Source organism: Spinacia oleracea, chromosome 3, assembly GCF_020520425.1.
Source record: "Spinacia oleracea cultivar Varoflay chromosome 3, BTI_SOV_V1, whole genome shotgun sequence".
Classification (NCBI taxonomy): domain Eukaryota; kingdom Viridiplantae; phylum Streptophyta; class Magnoliopsida; order Caryophyllales; family Amaranthaceae; genus Spinacia; species Spinacia oleracea.
This window is the reverse complement of record NC_079489.1, coordinates 152,253,262-152,272,108: the sequence shown is the minus strand read 5'-3', so window position 1 is coordinate 152,272,108 and position 18,847 is coordinate 152,253,262. Positions and strand designations below refer to the sequence as shown.

General features: G+C 32.2%; 1 long non-coding RNA gene across 1 annotated transcript; it reads right to left on the bottom strand.

Annotated features, from left to right (window-relative positions):
- Nucleotides 1-3,468: 3,468 nt before the first annotated feature.
- LOC110777278 (uncharacterized) lies at nucleotides 3,469-6,500 on the bottom strand. Its single transcript, XR_002530401.2, has 3 exons — nucleotides 6,301-6,500; nucleotides 4,120-4,237; nucleotides 3,469-3,942 (listed from the first exon to the last, which is right to left on the bottom strand). It is a non-coding gene; the product is annotated as an uncharacterized lncRNA (long non-coding RNA).
- Nucleotides 6,501-18,847: the final 12,347 nt, after the last annotated feature.

Sequence of the window (18,847 nt, the reverse complement as noted above, 5' to 3'; positions counted from 1 at the left end):
TGGTAAATAAAATTGTAAAAGTAGCCATTTTGGTAAATAAATAGTAGCTAGTTTGGGAAATAGAATTAAAAAATAGCCATTTTGGTAAATAAAATTATAAAAGTAGCCAATTTGGTAAAATATCCCATATACCTAGGGGTGTGCAAAAATTGGTCATGATAAAAAATGGACTGGACTGAACCCAAGGCAATCGGTCCGGTCTCCGAGTCGAGAAATATCGATTTTCGGTATTCGGTCCGTTCTGGTCCTGTCCAAATTCCGGTTTTTGACCGGGCCGATTTTTCCTTAATGATGTATAATATAAACTATTTAGAAATTTAATTATCTCCTTTACTATATTGTAAATATTACTATATTGTGATATATTTTATTTTATCTTCCAAAAAAGGCCTTAAACACTTGGTTTTTAATACTTCATATATTTTTATTTTTTACCATATATTTAGAAAAAATAAAAAATATATAGAAATAGGTTTACAACCGATCCAAACCGGTCCAGTCCGGATTTTGGATCCATTTTTCCGGTCCGGTCCTAGCTAATCAGTCCGGTCTTCGGATCTTGAATTATCAAAATTTCGGTCCGGTCCTAGTTGGTCCGGATTTAGACAGGTGAACACCCCTAGATACAGTTAGTTTTGCTTCGACCTCTCTTGAGATAGAATGTAGTATTAATTTTAGTTAACTTTTCCTTTCTGTATCCGTCATTTGTGTCAAAATCAAAATTTAAAATACATTACTCCGTATATTCTTTCTATCGTGTCCTCTACTTATATATATGTTTCTTTCACTTTCATTAATTAGCGTAAAATAATCATTTTGATCCAATTTTATCCTCATTTCCCTTAAGACACAGAGGAAGTGCAACTAATAATAGCTCTTGGTATATATAGTGAACATACTGATTTTAAGTAGGGTTACAAGTAAGTTGAGCCGAGTTTTGGTCTATTCGAGCTAAGCTTGATAAGATTTATTAGTGTTCGAGCTAAGCTTGATAAGATTTATTAGTGTTCGAGCTAACTCAACCTTGAACGAGCTTTAGAAATTCTTATTCAAGCTTAGCTTGTTAAGAATTTCATTTGTTCGAAATTTGTTCACGGACATGCTTGTTCGAATTTCGAGCTTAAATCGAGCTTCATAAAATAAAAGGGCCTAAAATTACCTTTGAAAAAAAAAATTATATGAAGTAGATCCACTTATTTCAAAGCCCTTTACATTTTTTCTATAATAAAAAACTAACAAAAACTTTAATTTCAATTAAATAATATTGAAAAACACTAAAGAGTTTTAAAATGTCATTATATTTTTTCGAATTTTGAGCTTCAACGAGTTTAAAACAAGTTATGCTCGAACATGAACACACTTATAAACATACTTAAACGAGTTGTTCATGAACATTAATTAATGAGCCGAGAATGAATTTGTTCAAGTTTGACTCGTTTACTTAAATTTTTTTCAAGCTTGTTTCTTAACTTAACAAAAATATTTTGACCGGATTTCACCGATCTTATTTGCGAGTAGTGCGCGAACGTATCGGCTTACCTATCTTGTTAAATTTTTTTGATGAAACCACTTCTTTCCCTCGGAAGAACAATAAGTAAAACCCTAGGTTAAAAATAATTTATTTTTTTTAAGAAAAGACGAATCAAACAATCCTTTTTCTAACACTAACAAAACACACTAGTCCTAGTTAAGATAAAACTCACACTTAAACGAAACTCTAAGCTAATTAACTAACTAGGATATGATTCTAATTACATACTCCGTATGTAATAATCCTATCAAAGTTTTCCATAAGTAAATAAATAAACAAAAAATACTATCAAAGTTAGATGTGTCACCTTGCCTTTCCTATTCCTACTTGAAAATATGTTTAATACTCTTCGTATATACCAATGTCTAAAGTGTCTAGGTTTATACCATACCTTAAAAATCTATATAAACCCCCTCAAACCTCACTTTCAAAATCACACAAATCAACCTTCGAACCCTTTTAACCAATTACAAAAACAAAACAAAAAACCCTCCAAAATTAAAAGATGAAGATTTTACTAATCCTCGGTTTACTAACTCTTTTCCTAGGTGGAACTTTTGCACAAGAAGTACAAAAAGAAACGTTCTTCCACCCACATCATTTGTTGCCTCACCACCACCGCAACCACCACCCACGACCGTGGCGGCCAAGACCGGAGTTCTCATTGCCCGCTCAAACTCCGGCAGCCGCCGCTGACGTCGATGCTTGCGCAAATGATGTGAACAATTACCTGAATAATAATTACCAAGGCTCTGTAACTGCTGAGTGTTGTTCATTACTTAAAAAAGAGTCGGCGATAAGAGTTAAGTTCGTGTACGTCTTAGTATGCACCAGTGGCGCTGCACCTGTTCGTAGTCCTTAATTAACTAATGATTATGTTAGTTCTTGATTAATATGTATGCAAGATTCAACCCTGGAATAATATTAGGGTTTTTTTACATCGTCAATTTTTGTTTTCTTTAGGGATATTAGTAGTATAAGATCCTTTTCTTTGATTATACGTATTATTGTATAATTAATAAAAGTTTATGAGACATTTGATTACTCGATCTTATTATTATGTTTTTTTATTTGCATTCATTAACCTTGTTTATTGGCCAGCCATTTGTTTTAAACGTTGGTTAAAAAATGTGCTCTTTAATTTTGGATTATATAACATGATAAGGTAACAAGTCAATTTATATACTTCATATTTTTATCAATTTGCACCAAAAGGTAGAAATTGCGGGGTAATTTAATAAAACCTAGATTGAATTTTGAGTTCATAATCATACACGAATCCAAGTTTATGTAAATACACGAAACAAGTTTATGCAAATTTAATTTTAGATCAATAAAAGGCGATGTTTAGTTATAACATCAGAATGTGTTTTTCTAATATTTATTGAAGATTATTCTTGATTAAAATTTCATTTTTCTAAAACCGGAACAAACAAAAAGAAAAAGGCGAAGTATGATAGTTTTGATATATTATTAATAAAGTTTATGGATTACATAATTCCTATCTCAACGAATACGGAGTACTCCGTAATAAAGTTTACGGAGTACATATATACGAAGTACGAAGTAGGGGTAGGTGGGTTAATAGGAGTGGAGTGAAAAATAATATAATATTGTTAAAATATTTTCATTTTTAGAAACAGGTTAAGTATTAAGGGACGGCCCGATAAGGAAAACAGGTCAAGTATTCCGCGATGGAGAAAGTAACTATCTAAATCAAAAGTCAATGTTTTTTTCCGATAGGATTATGTTACTAATTACCTAGATCAAAAGTCAATGCTTTTTCAGATAGGATCATAGGAATATGTTACACCGTATTTAATTTCTTAAAGAGTAGTTAATCATGAGCATAATCAAATCAATAGTGTGTAATTTACAAGAACAAAATCATTATCCTACATACTCCCTATCATTTATCCTACTTTTATCAGCCAAAATAATCCCACTTCAACTGATATCTATAATGGATATAAGCTGTTTGGCTACAGAAGAAACACAATAATTAGCATAGGCCATAAAGGAAGGAAGTGACTATCTTGGACTCTTTGTTATCAAACATCTGAACAAAGGCCCATCACTTTCGGATCAAATCTTCTGTTCCATAAAATCATTGACATTGGTATGGAGAGAAAGAAATCTCACTTATTCTCCATTTTGATTAAAGAGATAAAACAAAACTACTTCGCTCGTGAATCATGATATTTACGGAGTAATATTTATGCTTCAAACATAACAAAATAAATGGTTGAACAAGTGAAATTGATGATCTGTCTTCCCATGGTTACCTTTACAATTCAAGGCGGACTTTAAAACCAGTATTCTTCTGCCTTCGACAATGCTTATACTAAATGAAGTCGAAGATAAGCATATGTGCAACTTTCAAGGGAAGCTTGCGTTATTGACCCTTCTCCCTACAACAATTAGCTACAAATTAGATAACCCTAAAAGAGTACTCCCTCTGTCCCTTTTTGTTTGCCCCATTTGCCATTTTAGAACGTACCTAAAAGATTAGGGGCAGGGGGAGTAATGCTTAAGACACACGGAGTAATTGATATAGAGATGATCAAACAAGAACATTAATTGGGTACCGGTTGCTATTGTGGTTTTGCGTCACTCTCCTTGCTTGCTGCTTCCTCTCCGAGCCTTTTCTTCCAATACTCTTCCAACGGGGGGCCAAATATTGCCTTTCCAGAAATTACGCCAACTCTGCAAGATTTTAAACCCATTTAGTCCTCTTTAATAGAAAAATGTCTAATGCACACACATATTTCAACTGAATTTCAAGAAACTCAAAAAGCAATAAGTGGTCTTGGGAAGATATTTGGCTACAAATTAGATAAAGCCTAAAAGACTAATGCTCAAGACATCAGATGCATGACATCCAGCTACCTCTTCTTTGAATCTAACCTTTCATAATTCTTATCAAAGCATTCCAAAGAAGGAATCCTGCGTGGTGCACCCTCAACATTACAATGCTGGACTTGCACACACAGGATTGTATACCATGTAACAGAATTGTCAGCTAAGATTATTGCAGCATGTTTGTTAGTGCCATATGATTGGTTGTTTGGTTAAGGACTTAAGGGTAGCTGTTTGCCCTCTAGAATACATAGTCTTAGTATTATTTCTCTAAGATCATTAAGTATTATTCTAGCCTGTAATCCAAGCAACTCTCTCAGTATTTTCTATCCTAATTTCTTCCCAGCTGTTCTGTTCATAACAGCACCAAATATTCATCTGTGTTCTTCATTTTCTGTGAATGATTTGCTAATTTCAACAGCTAGTAAGCCAAAATCATGGAAATTCTTCCCCACATGCAAGCAACGATGCTGTTACTCTAATGACAATAAAACAGTTAAAAGGCTCTGTGAGAGAAAAACGAGTAATCACAACACACAGAAATTAGTTGTGAGTAGCGCCTAAACAAAGGGATCTTATGCCCAAATACAAGCACGTCAAAGATTTGAAATCTGAATCAGAAGAGCTGAAGGATGGCTTATATTTCTTTGGGAATAGTGCGTAAATGACACCAAGTCATTATCCATTACTTGAGAAAAGATACCAATATAGCTAAGAGCCTGAAAATCTAGCTACTGGATATTGTCCTTTTGCTGTAAAAAGAAAAGTGGAGCAGTTACTAACTGATAACAATGTCTTTGGATGAGGGAAAGGAAATACACTCCATAATTCCAGAATCCTATTTAAGGGAGACATTGCCTCACTCTCTCCTTGATACTACGTATATACTCCGTATGTTAAGCCATAATCTCTGTTACCTCGAGTCTTAAAACACCCGTGTCAGATCCTCGACACTCGGACATGGACACTTTGACACTTTTGGACCAAAATCATGCAATTTTTTCACAAAATAGCCGTGTCGGACACTTTGGACATGTAACCGTGTCCGATATGGGCATCCGAGTCCAGGTAACATAGGGCCATAATCAGTCTTACAGTATGTTTGGACAGCGATGGCAGAGGGACAACGATAGGAAGAGAGAAGTGAGCACCCCCCAATCTTTCCAACTTTGTAAAAATTAAACGGGGAAGCAAATCGGTACCTCAATTCCCCTTCCCTCTACTCCCCCAAAGTCTATCACTACTCCACCAAAAGTTTATCACTACACCAACCCCCTTCCCTTCAAATTCTCTCATCCAAACACATTGTTAAGCATAATCAACTCTAAGTCAACCAAAAATCTGACAGCTATCGAAACGAATCAAAACATCCCTTTATGCTAAAAGTGAAATGGAAATGTTTACAAAGATCAACTGCTAGCAGCATAGGACTTCCTAAGGGTAAAAGGAGCAGATTGAATTTCTTCACCTAGGCAAAATCAATTTGTTCCTAATGCTAAAAGGAGTAGATTGAATTTCTTCACCTGGGAAATCAACTTGTTCAAGTTATTAAGCATAGAAATTTCACTTTCACAAACCAATTCCCAAGTGATTAGCATCATAACTTATAAAAAGAACTTGGATTTTCCATCCAACTTAATGAATGAACATCTTCAATCAAAAATCACCCAACTCAGTCAAAATTACAATTTTCAATCATAAACAAAAATGTATAACCTTTCTTATTCAATCAGCTATGCTAGGAATGGAATGAATAAAAATAAAAATCACATTAACACAGTAATCTTGGAACAATCACAATTCACAAGTATAAAAATTTCAGAAAAATGAAGAGGCGATTATATTAACCCAGAAATAAGAAAAAGGGAAATTAAAAATACAGTAAGCAAATGAAGAAGAAAGAAACTAACATGACAGCACCAGCAACCATGGGAATGGATGGAAATCTTCGTCGATAGAACATAATGTTGATCTCTTCGTCTTCGATGGTTTCCTCCCACGATCACCTGGTTCGTTTAGGGTTCTTTCTCTCTCTTCCAATTAATTCCGGGCTTCACTTCGGGCTGTATCCCCAATTCGTTATGCCAAGTAATTTCTGGCCCAATTTTTTTTTTGGTTAAGAAGAAACACAAAATTCAAGACAATCTTTTCTTGAGAGTTAAGACTTGGGTTTTGAAATCTTTTGTCCCGTAAGTCCGTAACTTGGGAAATGATAAATCCAAGGAATAATTTCACTTATTCCAAGGAAATCAGCTTTAAAAAATTGTGGATTTCCTTGGCAGAAGTAAAATTTTCCTTGGATTTATCACTTCCCCGTAACTTGTGTACCGCATATTTACATTTGTACTCCCTACGTTTATTTTTTTTCTTTACGCTGGACCTTTTGCATGTTTATTAACGTAATGTGTATTAAAATTTCTTTATTTATTTTTATTTAAACAATGAAAAGTACGTTTATTTATAATATTTTCCCTTTTATCGAAAATCTGATATTGAGAAAATTAGAAAAATTTAATGTCTCAATACAAAAATGTAAGAGATTAAATAACCCAATAAATTTAATTGGTTAAAATAATCATTTGACACAAATTTTGATAGAATATTAAAACCAATCCGTGGACTATGGACCGTGGTGTACATAGAGCATGGTGCACCAGAAGAACATATGTGCATAAGCAAAAGAACATGACACTACGGCAAAAGAACATGCGATATAACATTTCACTTTTTTGTTATAAAAATAATACATTATTTTACTATTTATTAAAAACCTCAATAAAAAAAAAATATGCATGTTCTTTTCTCGTAACCAGATGTTCTTTCAATTATATACTAGTGTTCTTAAGGTGCACCATGCTCTATGTGCACCATTGTCTACCTTCTAAATTGTATTTATGTGATAATATAAAAGAAAATGTAAAGAAAATTTTTGAAACACCAAAAAAGGAAAACGTAAAGAAGAAAAAGAAACGGAAGGAGTATCATTTTCTTTTGTTGGTCGATATAAATGTAATTTTAATTATAAAATATAAGGTGGTTGACAAAGTACATATATCATGAGGAATAAACACACGAATGGGAAACAAAATGTGGGGTCGGATATTTGGACTCAGACAATAAGATATTGTAACTTATTAAAAGAAAAAAGTGCGGAAATTTACTTTTCGTGAATGGAACAATATCCTGGTAAATTTGAACACGGTGACCTAAGGCATGGCTTCCCAGTAAGCGTGGTGCAAATCGATGGTATCGAAATTGACCAGCAGATGCTTGATGAAAATTCAAAGATATGTTTAATCTCATTCGTGGTTTCTACTATATTTTCTCTTCACATGTAACGAGTAAATGTAAAAGTGCACACGAGTGCATCTAATTGTTTGATGTCATCCAACAAAAGCGTAGAAGATAGCCATTGTAGTAGATGTCGGTTGTGCTAGTAACAAAACAAAAAATGACTGTCTTCTACCTCTAAAAGGTACCTTTAGGCCATTTATAAACAAATGGGCCAAATTGGGCTGATGAATGGCATTATGTTAAGATGTTTGTCGTTCATGGCTTATAACAACTTGTGATTAGGTTACATTTTGTTAGAATATATTGGGCACGTGAGTTTGGTCACTCTTCTGAAAATATTAGCTAGTGCTTGGGCTCATAATGTGGGCTTGGAACGGGCCAAGAAGATAGTTACTACTCCGTATTTCATTGTGTTATTGCTTATTTGGCCAGATCAGAAAAATCAAACTAGATCAAACCATACCAGAAAATGAAAGAAACACTCACAAAAAACAATAAGATCAGACCATAATAGAAACTAGAAAAATCAAAACAAATCAGATGAAGAGAACAAGGTCTCACTCCAGTTACTCAATTAGTGTAAAAATGTGTGATTCTCTTTTTAAAATAATTATTGGACATTTTTAAATAGCTAAAGCGTAGAAGCTATTACTTTTAAATAAAAACATCCAACTTTTGTGTAAGACCGTCTTACCGAAAATACCACTTTGATTGCTTAACTAATTGGTTCCATTGCTTAACTAATTACTTCTAGTGCTTAACTAATTGGTTTCAGTACTTAACTAATTCGTTTCATTGCTTAACTATTTGGTTTCAATACTTAACTAATTCGTTTCATTGCTTAACTCATTTGTTTCATTGCTTAACTTATATCACACCAAGATGGTCTTTTGTGTAAGGCCGCAGTAAATTAAAAATGGTTTATATATATGAGAAAAATATTGTAATATTGTAAGAGTTATGCGAATAGTAAGGTCACCAACTCACCGTATACTTTATCTGTTTCAAAAATATTGCAACACTTTGACTAACACGTTTGTCAAGGTTCAACTTTGACCATAACTATCGCTAATTATATTTTTCTAAAAAATCTTAACATTTAATACAAAGTATATATAATGAAAACAAGTCAATGACATTTAATTTTAATAATTTAACAAAAACATATGGTCAAAATTGGTGTATCAGTGTATGAATAATGGCAAAACTAAAAGTATTGCAATTTTTATTTTTATTTTGAAACGGATGAAGTATGTAAAAGAGTTTTTAGATGATGTGATTTGAAGGTTTGAACCCACACTTAATAATCTACGGAGTAATATTTATATTGGACTAGGCCTATGCAAGAAAAATTCGTCTCAAGGAAAATGAATGAGATAGGATAGTAAAAGAGGTTCTGTTTTTCACGCCCATGCAAGAAGATATGGTCAAACTATAACACATCAAATCATATTTATTGTTCCAATTAGCGCTTAAATCATATTATTTCAAAAGGCAATTAAATATCACCTTAATATACGGATGATGATAGAGGTACACAAGGTGTGCAAGAGCATCTTGCACACCACCATCTATAATATGCCACCTCAATTTTAAAAGATTCTATCTCTTTTAAAAATTTCAAACTGAAATTTGAAATGTGTTTTGAAATTTTAATTTTGAATTTCAAATTTGTTTTAAGTTCCCAACACAATCAGCAATTAATTATCTTTAATTCCCCATAAAAGCAATAAGTGCATTCTCCATAAAGGAAACGAGTAACCAAAAAATTATCTAATATTTTGATCTTTCCATGACTAAAATGATCCCGTAAAATGGTTTTGATCCGCAATAAAAAATTTGTTTACTTATCCTCCCGAGAAGAATCGAACACAGGTTTGCGCAGTTAGAGTAGATGTTGTAACAGCTTAGTAGTGACCATTGTAGCAAGGGGTATCAGCACGTAAGTCATTGCAAACATAAATCTTTTGATCATTTTACCGAGTTTGAGAATTCTAAATATGATTTATGTAAAGGTGAAATGATCCTTTATAATCGTAGATAATATTATAACACATTCATGTGTTCTAGCTATTTTTTCTAATAAAAATTCTAAAAAGGTCGTCGACCTCCGACGACTAAAAAACCTTAGATAAATATATACCGTTAGATTATGTTGATTAGATCCTAGCCATCCATCATTTTTTTTATTAAGTCTTGTTTGGTTACAAAGTTAAGGGGTATTTAATTTATTTTTAAAAAACCGAAATTAATCTTAATGACATCATCGCCGGTCACTACCCTCATCGCCGGCAAACACCATCAACGCCGGCCACCATTACCGTCGGCCACCACCATCAACGCCGGCCACCATCACTGCCGGTCACTACCCTCATCGCCGGCAACCACCACCCGGCAAACACCATCACCGTCGGCCACCATTACCGCCGGCCACCATCACTGCCGGCCACCATCATCCGGCAACCGACCACCATTATAATCGCCGGCCACCATCACTGCCGGCCACCATCATCCGGCAACCGACCACCATTATAATCGCCGGCAACCACCAACATCATCCCGGCCACTACCATTACCGCCGGCCACCATCACTGCCGGCCACCATCATCCACATCGGCGGCCATCTAATTTTATAATTAATTAAATATTAATTTTTTTTAATTTTATAATTAATTAAATAATAATATTTTTTAATTTTAAATAGATAACATTTTAGTTTTTAAAAATATTATTGTTATTTATCCGATATTAGCTAATTTTGACATATATTTAAAAAAATTATCAAATATAATTTTATAATCTTTACCGAATTTTTTTTAATTAAATTTGATTTTATTTGATACGGTATTAGATAATTATTACCGAAAGTTTTTTAAAAAAAACAGATTTTATTTGATACGATATTATATAATTATTACCGAAATTAAAATAGATTCTGATATTATAGAATAATATTTATTTTTTAGATATTCTTTAATTGATTTAGTAGATTTCGTTATTGATTTTCCAAAAAAAAAAAAAAATCAGATTTTATTTGATTACCAAAATAAAAATGGATTTGATATTTTTTTAGGGATAAAAATAGATTCTGATATTATAGATATTCTTTATTTTTGATTTAGTAACTTAAGTTTCCTAAATTGATGTCTTAGATTTCGTTATTGATACTAAATCTGAATTACAAGACACCGTATATCTGAATTATATTAGTTAATAATTTTTACAGAAATTGTTAACAAATAAAATATGAATTATTACCGAATTTTTTTTAAAAAATTGCCGAAATAAATAAATCAGATTTTATTTTATTACCAAAATAAAAATATATTTTGATACATAAATCTAAATTATATTAGTTAATAATTGTTACCGAAATTGTTAACAAATAAAATCTGAATTGTTACCGAATTTTTTTTAAAAAATACCGAAATAAAAAGTATCAGATTATATTTGATTACCAATGTAAAAATTATTTTGATACCGTATATCTGAATTATATTAGTTAATAATTGTTACCGAAATTGTTTTGAAAATAAAATATGATTTGTTACCGAAATTTTACACAAAGTTAACGAAATAAAAAATATCAGATTTGATTTGATTACCAAAATAAAAATAGATTTTGATATTTTTTTTAGGGATAAAATAAATTCTGATATTATAGAATAATATTTATTTTTTAGATATTCTTTAATTGATTTAGTATCTTAATTTTCCTAAATTGATGCCTTTGATTTCGTTAATAATTGTTATTAAAAAAAAATCAGATTTTATTTGATTGTTACCGAAATGTTTTTTAAAAAAATCTTATCTTATATTATTTGATTATATATATTGTTACCGATCTTTTTATAAAAAAATCTTATCTTATATTAAAAAAAAATCTTATCTTATATTGTTACCGTAATTTTTTTAAAATAATCTTATCTTATATTAAAAAAAAATCTTACGGACCAACTAATATTAATCAAATATTTCCTTATCTAGTGTGACCCTTTCATTATTAATACCCACGGACCAACTAATATTAATCAAATATTTTTACGAGAACGTATTATATATTGTAAAGGTTGCAAGTTTTACGATTCAATAATCAAATAGTGTATACATTAACCCACTTATTAAAGGTGGGTAGCATTTCAAAAAGGTGAAAAATAGCATAAACATTAAACCTTTATGTGTAAGCCCCTTGAAACAAATATTAGGCACACCCAACCAATTAGATTATGTGAAAAAGTGTTTGAACATCAAAAAAAATTAGAAGTAAAATTATTTCCAATAATAGTATGTTTTTTTTTGTACAAAAGAGAGGCTAGTCTCATACAACATGAAAGAAACTAAGCATAAAATAATCCACGAATTTCGGAAAACATATTTTTCCAATGATCTAGTCACTCGTATACAAATTTGGAAAGAGCCAAAGGCCGAAAACGATATGAATATTCAAATAAAGTGACAAACATGCCATTTTTTTTTTAACAAGTACTATTGTGTACATTGTTGTTGGTAAGAAAACAGATATACTTGTAAAATATATTATTTAATGGATTAAAATCTCTATATTGTAAACACAAATTTGTTTCCTAAGATTATTACCATGTACTACTCCATTTCATAAAGATTTTTATAGTAACTATTTGCACAAATATTAAGACAAAAGTAGTAAAGTTTGATGAATTTAATAAAATATGGATAAAGCTAGTAAGGTAAATGGTTAAAAAGATGGGTGGGTGTAAGAAATAAATTCTGATCATGACAAGATCAGAAACTGGTCTGTACATGATCAGTTCTGATCTGTACATGATCTGTACAGTTTAGTTTTGATCTGGACATGATCTGTACAGACCAATTCTGATCTGAACATAATCTGTACATAGTCGATATCTAGACCAGTTATAATCTGGACATATCGATTCTGATCTGGACATGATCTGTACAAATCGGTTTGGATCTGAACATATTGGTTCTGTAAGGATCAATTCTGATTTAGACAAGATCTTTGCATATTTGAACATGACCTGGATATGATCTGTACATATCAGTTATGATATGGATATTATCTTATCATATCAGTTATGGTCTAGATATATAATGGTTCTAATCTATAAAAATCAGTTCTGATGTGGACATGACCTGATCATATCGTTTCTGATCTGGACTTAATGGTTCTAATTTGAACATGATGAATTTGAATGTTTTGTTTATGTTTATTATGCCTTAAGTAATAGATTTTAATTGCACCAATAGATTTTATTAAAGCATTAATAGTAATAAAATATTATACCAATAATAATAATAATAATAATAATAATAATAATAATAATAATAATAATAATAATAATAATAATAATAATCTAGTATGATCTGATCTCATCTGATATGATCTGATCTCAACTTATTTTTTTCTAATCTGATCTGATCTGATCTGGTCTGGTCTGATCTGATCTGATTAAATTTGAAATAAGTAATAAGGTCCTGAAATAAGGTGAACTAAACAGGTCCTAAGTTTAAAAAAAAAATAAGAGTATTGTAATATAATAATTATAATTATAGTAATTATAATTCAAATAATAGTGATAACTTTGTAAATAATGTATAACATTGAGTGGTGGCCCAGATTGTATCTCAACTTCCCACTAATTATTTAAAAAAATGTATAAATTTGTTAGCATTTGATAATATTAATAATAATAATTATTATTATTACGATAATTATTATTATATCATTGTTATTGTTATTATTATTATTACTATTATTATTATTATTATTATTATATCATTGTTATTGTTATCATTATTATTATTATTATTATTATTATTATTATTATTATTATTATTATTATTATTATTATTATTATTATGACAACGAAAATTATTGTTGTCTAGATCTGAACCGATATGTCCAGATCAAAACTAGTGTGATTAGATCATGTCCAAATCATAATTGTATCTCAGTATCTTTACTTATCATGTGTAGTTAAGAAACAATTTGTACAGATCAAATGAAGATCATAATCGATTCTGATCTGGACATGATCTGTACAAATCGGTTTGGATCTGAACATATTGGTTCTGTAAGGATCGATTCTGATTTAGACAAGATCTTTACATATTTGAACATGACCTGGATATGATCTGTACATATCAGTTATGATATGGATATTATCTTATCATATCAGTTCTGGTCTAGATATATAATGGTTCTGATCTATAAAAATCAGTTCTGATGTGGACATGACCTGATCATATCGTTTCTGATCTGGACTTAATGGTTCTAATTTGAACATGATGAATTTGAATGTTTTGTTTATGTTTATTATGCCTTAAGTAATAGATTTTAATTGCACCAATAGATTTTATTAAAGCAATAATAGTAATAAAATATTATACCAATAATAATAATAATAATAATAATAATAATAATAATAATAATAATAATAATAATAATAATAATAATCTAGTATGATATGATCTCATCTGATATGATCTGATCTCAACTTATTTTTTTCTGATCAGATCTGATCTAATCTGGTCTGGTCTGATCTAATCTGATTAAATTTGAAATAAGTAATAAGGTCCTGAAATAAGGTGAACTAAACAGGTCCTAAGTTCAAAAAAAAAAGAGTATTGTAATATAATAATTATAATTATAAAAATTATAATTAAAATAATAGTGATAACTTTGTAAATAATGTATAACATTGAGTGGTGGCCCAGATTGTATCTCAACTTCCCACTAATTATTTAAAAAAAATGTATAAATTTGTTAGCATTTGATAATATTAATAATAATAATTATTATTATTATATTATAATTATTATTATTATTATGATAATTATTATTATATCATTGTTATTTTTATTATTATTACTATTATTATTATTATTATTTTTATTATTATTATTATTATTATTATTATTATTATTATTATTATTATATCATTGTTATTGTTATTATTGTTATTGTTATTGTTATTGTTATTATTATTATTATTATTATTATTATTATTATTATTATTATTATTATTATTATTATTATTATTATTATTATTATTATTATTATTATTATTATTATGACAACGAAAATTGTTGTTGTCTAGATCTGAACCGATATGTCCAGATCAAAACTAGTGTGATTAGTGAAGGAAATAATGCCCTTGGTCCAAGTATGCATTCTATGATAAGTCTAATAAATGCGGTTCAGTATTAATTAACAAGTTAATAATTCAGTGAGATCAAGTGAGCTGAATGCCTAGCTAGAGGCCGCTTCAGTTCAAGTGGAATTAATGATATTAATCCACAGCTTACTCTTGACTGAACCCGTAGGGTCACACAAATAGTACGTAAACGGATCAAGTATTTAATGGCATTAAATACTCCATCTATGAATATTCGGAATCGACGGATCTTGGTTTCAGTGGGAGCTGAGATCGTCACAGGCAAGAAATGAATACTCCGGAAACGATGATATTGCCGGAAACGGAAATATGGATCGTATCGGAAATATAAATATTATCCAAGTCGTAGATGTTGCCGGAAACGGAAACATGGTACGTATCGGAAAATATTATCGGAAATGGAAATATTGCCAGAATCGGAAATATTGCCGAAAACGGAAATATTGTCAGAATCGGAAATATTATCGGAATCGAAAAATAATTCCGGAAACGGAAATATTAAATATTTGTTCGAAACGGAAATTAATTCCGGAATCGGAAATGTTAAATATTGTTCGTATCGGAAATGAATTCCGGAATCGGAAATTTAATCGGAAGCGTATCGTACGAATAAGCATCGGACGAGGCCTGCCGGACGAGGGCCCAGCTCGAAGCCAGGCCATCGCCCAGCCAGCCAAACGCGCGCCACAAGCCCAGCCAAGGCAGCGCCCAGGCCTACCGCAAGGCAGGCCCAGCGCGCGCCAAGGCCGCGGCTGCGTGGGCCTCGCTGCGTGGGCTGCTGCTCGCACGCACGCGCATGGGCGGCCCATCGTGGCTGCCGTGTGTGTGTGTGTGAGTTTGTGCTCATGCACGATTCCTAAAACGTGCAGAGTTCGGTTAATGATTAAATTCCTAATTCTATTTGATAAATTAATTAATTAGAGTTCTTGTAGGATTCTAAGTTTAATTAATTCGTATCCTAATAGGATTCCAATTCTCTTTCCATACCCCTATAAATATGTGGCCTGGGTTCACAATTTATAACGAGTTTTCAAGTATTCAAAGTGAGTTTTTGAGAGAAAAATTCAGTCACACATCTTGCTCAAAAGTGCCGAAAATTCTAGTACCTTAAGGGCGATTCTAGTTGGTCAATCTTAAGGCGGATCCGGACGTGCTGTGGACTATCTACGGAGGGACGACACTTGGAGTCCTAAAGACTTGTTCTTGCTCGGTTCGGGCGCAGCTAGGGAGGGCACGCAACAAAGAGTATGCATCTAAATTATGCTATATGATTATGTGTAAATAATATGTATTCCTGGGTTAATGGTTGTTTCCGCATGATTTATGTAATATCATATGTATCATAACCTAACAGTGGTATCACGAGCCCCTTATTATTTTCATAATCTAATTTGCATGAACATGGTTAAATATTACAAATTTGCAAGAATTAAAAGGGGTGATTAATTTTCGTAATTGTTAATTAATTGCAAATTGCGTTTATTTAATTAAACGTACGCAGTTTTTCGGCAGTTTCTTCGTTACTCATCCAAATAGAGTGATTTTTGTGTCAATTCCGCATGTAAAAGGCATTCTAAAATTTTGACAAAAACAGTATTTTTCTGCCGAACCCAGAATTCTCAAATTCGAAGCCTAACTATGACTTTTCGAAGGTTTTAGTTTTTCGAATGCAAAATTTCATAAATTTAAGATGTTAAATTAAATATTTGCGATTCTTGTTAATAAATCTTGAATTTTTGATTGACCTACTGTATATGTTTAACAAGTTTGAATGCCTAGCCTTGTTAATTATGCAATCTAATTTGTAATTATGATTAATTTGTTGAAAATTAGAATAATTTAGAATTAATTTGATTTTCATAATTAATTATAATTTAATTAGAAACCTGTGATTAAAAACCACCATAAAAATTGTAAATTTATGATAAATTTTAAATTTTTATGACCTAGACTTGAATCCATAACAATCGGAAATCAATTGAATAATAAATTTTCGATTTTTTCGCCCTAAAATTATGAAATTAATATTATTTATTAATTTGTCATTAATTTTAAATATAAATTTTAAATTTTATGCGATTCGTTCATATAACTTGCACGCACAAAGCAATGGACGCTTCGTGTTACCCTTAAGGGGTGTTGTATAGTGCGGGCATGCGACGACGAGCAAGGGAGCTCGTCGCCCGTGCGGCACCAATGCAATGAGCAAGGCATGGTGCACGAGCACAAGGCAGCAGCCCTGCCTTGTGTTGTGGGCCACGAGCTATGAACAAATGGGCATGGGCGAAAGGCAAGCCAAGGCAGTCGCGTGTGGGCAGCAAGCGAGCTGCGCCACAACGCGCACTGCCTCGCGCAAGAGCGCGCAGCCTCGCGCGCAGCGAGCGCAAGCTCGCGTGCCACGAGCGCTGCGCCCAGCGTTGCTCGCGCGCACAGCGAGCGATGTCGCGCGCCCAGCGAGCGATGTCGCGCGCCCAGCGAGCGATGTCGCGCGCACAGCGAGCGATGGCTCGCGTGCACAACGAGCGATGGCTCGCGCGCACAGCGAGCGATGGCTCGCGCGCACAGCGAGCAATGGCTCGCGCGCACAGCGAGCTATGGAGCGCGCGTAGCGAGCGCTGGCGAGCGCGCACTGCGAGCGATGGCTCGCGTGCGACGAGCGCTGGTGCGCGCGCAGCGAGCACCACAACGTGCGATGGCTTGCGATGGGAGATGCAGCAGCTATGCGACGAGCGCATGGGCTGCGCGCACATGGCCAGCAATGGCTGTGTGCGTGCGGCCCATGGGCGTGCAATGCGTAGGGTGTTTGCGTTACGATTAGATCGTTTTGAATGTTTAATTTGAAAATTTCAGTTCACGTAATTTTAATTAATTTTAAAATTAATAATTTAAATTATTTTCTTGGATTTTAATTTTGAATATTGTAATTATAATAAATTTTATTTATTCTAATTATTTTACTAAAATTAAAATCATGAATTAATTTAAATAACGACTGAAATTAAATTAAACTTTTTGGATTCAATTATGAATATTATGAGCTTTAAATTTTAATTAATTTTGTATGTTTCCGGTTAGACTAGAAATACATTTTTATGTTTAAAATTAGTAATGCATATGAATTTATTGGTTTAAGTGGGAGCGCTTTTTTATTTTGGTCATAAACTCTTGATTAGGTCTACAAATCCTTAAGGTTAAAACAACTTGATTAGAATTAATAAGGACTGAATAATTGGTAGATTATTGGTGCCCTTGATTAATTGCTGCAAATGTTTACGTGATGCATAATGTGTTTTACTAACCAGCTATGTGGGTCATTCATGATAATGAATGGGTGAATGGTATATATATATTGTATATGTACTGTTTTGCAGGTTATGAAGTGACTAGTATGGCCCAAATAGGATAGAAAATATGGTCTGCGTACCATTAATTTGAATGTAATTGGTCTAAAGTACCAAAGTTATTTTTCAATTCAAATATGGTATGCGAACCATCAAATAGTTGTAATTAGTTATAGCTTATCCTATTTGAAGAAAATGGTGCCTCCCACGGAGATTTTCAAGACGGACTTTGAAGTCAAAGCTTCAAGATGAAGTCGGGCCATACTAGATCACATTTATCTTATGCATGTTTTAAGTTATTTATTGCTTTTAAATATGTCTTAAAATGCATGAGATCAAAAGCTTGATTATGTTGCATGATTAAGGATTTTAGTTCACTTAAAATCTAACCAACATAGTAAGAGCCTTAAGTTCCAAACTTAAAAATTGAGTTAAAAGGTGCCATGCCAAAATATACACTTGCTTGGATATCCTTTACATCAATCTAGTAATAGTTTTCGCTCAGCGAGGTGTTACTTATTGGTCCTAAAGGGGCAAGGTACACAAACAATTGTGAGTACATGTTAGTTTTGGTGAAACTCAACGATATAAGTAAGGAGTCCTTTTATGTCGTGGCAAAATCGATAGGTTTACCTAATAAGTTC